Below are 4,743 nucleotides of genomic sequence, written 5' to 3'. Positions count from 1 at the left end.
ATATGCACCTGTGCGGACCAACCTGGCAATCCTCCTGTCTATTCTTTCTATCTGGACTAGCGCTTCCCACTGGAGCTTACTACTTGACTAGAGCACTTGAACTTGTTAGTTTCATTAGTCATTTTCCTAGCATAGCAAAGTGAGTTTCCCATCAACGGATTATCATCCTGTTGTTTCCATGAACATCAGGTACATATATGAACCTGTCAACGGAGCGGAACATATGATATGAACCAAGTAGATTCGTCTTTTTGCTCATAACATTAGTAGTTACTCGCTCATTAGTAGTGAACTATGATCATTTGTGAGGAGTATGTTTTCAACTCTATGTATGTCAATTCGAGAGTAGAGCGATCTATGTCAACCAAGAGCAGAACTCTCTCTATTTCCGGCACAGGCTTTCTTTCAATCAAGAAGAAGATTATTTCAGATTTTATCACTATCCGGACTGCTATCTACTATCTACCTATCTAGCTACCCGAGCTCGTTGTGAGGCGGGACCCAACCCTCCTCTTCACTCCACTGCTTCAACAGAAATGGATCCATCATCTGCTACCCATGAGTAATAACGTTACGAATCTACCACTGATCCCGAGGGCAAGTATGAAAAAGAGAGTCAAGCAAGGTTGGATTCGTATGTTCCATTTGAGTAAGCCTCTGATGCCCTGCGCACATAGCTTCTTGCATGCCCGATGGCAGGACAGATCTCCCAACCTGGAGTATATTCCCGGCCCCGTAGCTTAGCTTAAGATCTTCGTATTTCAAGTCCACCGGCATGGGACCTGACCTTGGGAATAAGCCCCGCCCTGTCCTCTAAGATATGAGATCCACCCACACCCAAACCTGGAAAAGCGGCAGGCTCTAGTCGAACTCCATACTAGAAGAGAAGAGAACCCTTTCCGTTGGAAGAAAGAGAAAAGGGGCCGGGCTATGCACTTCAAGAGAACCAACCCAAGAAGAACTCAATAAACTATTATATATAGTCCTGGCCAAGAGAAGGCCACCACATCAAGCTAGCAGGAATGGGTACTACAGCACCAAGAAAGATCGATGGAAAGGGATATGAAACTATTTTAGATGCACGCTCTAGCTCTAAAGCAAGCTTATACGCACTCATAAAGGTGTCGTCTAGTGCCGTGAAGATAAACCGATTCTCTGACCATCCCTCGAGATAGCCTTTGATTCTCTTTAAGGATCCGGGAGCCATATAAGGATGAGTTAGCCGTAGGATATGATTCCTTCTTGGGATGGGAATAAGGGGATCGAGAATGATGCTGCAAACAAGATAAGGGATTCACCAAGGCAGTATTACTATGGAAATGGTATAGAGCTAGCCCAGAAAAGAGAATCCATGGCATGGCTATTCACTCAATCAAAAGAGAAGGTCATAATCTGGAAACTATTCCAACACAGAAGGGTTCTACGCTAGGAATCACTAAACTAGACGAGCACTTCTCAAGTGCCAGCTAGGAAACTGTCTGTACTGTAAACCAACCTTGTCCCCACCCGTAGAGAACTTTTAGTAGATGGAAGCGAGCTCCCTAGTCCTATTCGACCCACTTGGAATTCCCTTATGTCAATCATTCATGTAGCATTGATATACGAGAATTCGAGATTGCTCCACCGGGCCTGACTAGTAAATACAGTATACGGGGAGGAGAGTCTTCTGAACCTGAAACCTATGAAGCAAGGAAATCACTCTACTCTGCAAGCTATTCCACTGGAAAGGACAGGTTTCTAAAGGAATGGGATTAGTACTACTTAATTAAGGAAGGGATGAGTGCTGTCTTCCAGGCGGGGGTTCTAGCAACTAAAGCAATGGAAATGTTCTCGTTCTCTCATGCTTCAAAGCAAAGAGTTGTGCCTAGCATTCCCATTTGTCTCTCTCTGTCGAAAGCTAGGTCAAAGGTGCCTGTGCTCGAAATGCAACATCACTCACTTGGTCTAGTGGGTCGGGGTTCATCAAGCTTTTCATCTCCTGAAGCCACAAGTCTAGTATAGAATCTGCTCTTTAAGGTCGAGAATCTGCTCTAGAAGGTCGATTAGGCCTTGTCATCATGTCATCGCACTCCACTGGTATCAAAGTTCTCGGCCCTTTTCTTATATTACTTTAATTATATTATAGAAGTGTGCCCGGTCTTGTCTCAGCATTCGAGGTTGGATGTGTTTCCTCAGTCATCGTTCGAGGAAAGCAGAGGCCCTCGCGGAAAGATCAAAGAAAATGAAAAGCACAGCCGCCTCTACCTAGAGCAAAGAAGCTTTGCTAGTCTTATCACCGGATTCACCATAATCAGCTTTAAGGTCCTGACTCTCAAATCGGATATCTCTTTCGTTCACAAGAATTGCTTATTATGTATGATTTGTGATTTGAAATTCTTTCTATTTACTATTTTGATGGAATTCATGAACGAGTAGATCAAAGAAAAGAAAGCAAAGCATTCACTCCTAAACTAAAGAACTAATCTACTGAGCTAGCCTCCCATTATGCGCCAATGCTTGAACAAGACCGTTGACCTTTACCAAGCCAGTTTCCTATAGTTGACCGATACAGTTCGCAAGGCGGATGTGACCGATGGATTTGAAGAAGGAACTCATTTTTTACTGATTCAGACCGTTTACCAGAAGAGCGGTATGGTTCAGAAGAGGTACTCATAATACAGATATCGTTTAACGAATTGCCCGATCGATTACCAATTCATTAAGCCTACCTATACCTCCTAAGGTTCCAGCCTACCTGTCAACCTGCTCTGACATACCCTTCTAGCTCACTTGAAAGGAGAGTTGTTGCTACTGTATGAAAGTCTCGATTAAAGAAAGGGATAAAAAGACATACATTCACTCGGTTTTAGCGTAGTTTTTATGTTTCCTTCCATTCATAAGAAGAAAGAGGTTATCTTTTAGCTCCGGGTCCGACTTATAAATAGGGTACTTGACCTTAGGATCGAATCAGGCTCTCCTTGGGATAAGCCAGAGAATGGATCAGCCGGGCGAAGTAAGTGATAGGATCTCCAGGATGCTAAATTCCATGCCCGGGGAAGTCTAAGAGGATAAAGGAGGATGTTCCCTGCAGGGCATTTCGCGGGGTTAGGATGTGCATGTTTACCAAATGAGCGGAAGACTTGACGCGAGCCAATGAAGCGCTGCTAAGGCGCTCCGGCTTTCCCCTGTTGAGTCGCTCTTTCCTGACCTTCTAAGTGAGTTCTAGCTTGAGCTGGCATAGTTTGTTCCGCTTGTAGGCCAAGGTTTAGAATCCATACAGAATGGACGAGGAATTGAGGTAGGGAAAGGAAAGGTAACACCCAAAGCATCAAATGGACAAGAATACATCTTAGTGGCTATTTCTTACTACCCCAAATGGGTTGAAAGCGGCATCTTATCGAACACTGACATCGGAAAAAAGTGGCCTACTTGAAAGAAAAGAGAATCCGCCTTTCTTTTCAAAAGAAACTATTGGAATGAAATCAGCTCCGGGTAGAGATGGAGGGGGCTTCGTAGCTTGACTTTAACGGATCCCTTGCTTCATAGAATAGATGGCTAAGCTGTCTTCTTTCCCCTTCTTATTAGTCTCATATCTTCTATCCATCGATTAGTATGAATGAGATCATCTATTTCCTTCTCTTTGGAGGATTCAATCATGCCTTGGATTTCCTTCTTTAAATGGCCTTTCATGCTTACTATAACTAGTTATTTCGGTTTCTACTGGCTGCTTTAACTATAACCCCAGCTCTATTTATTGGCTTGAACAAGATACGTCTTATTTGAAATGAATCTTACGAATAAGTAAGAAAAAGGTAATCGTCTTTTATTTAAAAGACCTTGAGTTATAAGCTGCTGCTTCGAGACTCAACTCACCATGTCTGCTGGGAGGAGATACCAGATAAGGCAAGTTTCATATGAGAATTGAGCCAATCACATCCCTATTCCTATCTTATGCACCTATTATCAGTGGACACTCAAATCGAATCAAACTTTCTTTAGCAATTGCCTCTCCTATGGCGCATTCTAGGATTAGTGTTAGTCCGTGAGATTGACTTATTCTTATCTTTAGCTGCACCGTAACAGGCTTATCTCGGATCATGTGAGTGAAGCCGTTGTGAGCTAATCATGAATTACAATCCTTTGTGCCACATTGAAATCCTGCTACCGAATTCTAAGCTTCCCTTCCCTAGAATCTGATTACTCCAAGTCTCCAATAGCATCTAACCAATCCATTAACATGATTGCGTAGTGAGTTGAGGCTCCATCTTTATCATCCAACTCTTTCCTTCATCCGCTTCAACGGCAGTATTGTGCTTTCCTGCTCTTGGCATCGGGAATCGTATGAGTTTTTCAACACCTTCACTCAGGTCATTTACGCGAGCAGAACTTCGAATAAGAGCAAGGGTTCCCATCTAGGTAGTCTTCAATTTATTACTTTAGCATAGGAGCGCTCTCCAAAGGAGCTGCAACGCGATCGTCCGCGGGAAAAAGAGTTGGATTCGTCCCACTTATCTAGATCAAAGAAAACGCTTCTTCTATGGTTGCTATACCCAGAGAGTCATGAAACTCGCATGCAACTTAGAATCAGATTCTTCCACCGAAGGTCCCTATCACGTTCCAGGTCTGGTTAGCTGAGATCTGATAGGGCCCGCATGCCCTTGATTGAAATATCTTATATAACACTAAGCCCTCCTTCCAGAACCGCTGCACGGAGCTATACTGAATGAAAAAAGAAGAACCATTCACCAATTCCAGCGGAAATAG

This window comes from Triticum aestivum, chromosome 5B (assembly GCF_018294505.1).
Source record: "Triticum aestivum cultivar Chinese Spring chromosome 5B, IWGSC CS RefSeq v2.1, whole genome shotgun sequence".
Taxonomy (NCBI): Eukaryota; Viridiplantae; Streptophyta; class Magnoliopsida; order Poales; family Poaceae; genus Triticum; species Triticum aestivum.
This window is presented reverse-complemented; position numbering follows the sequence as displayed.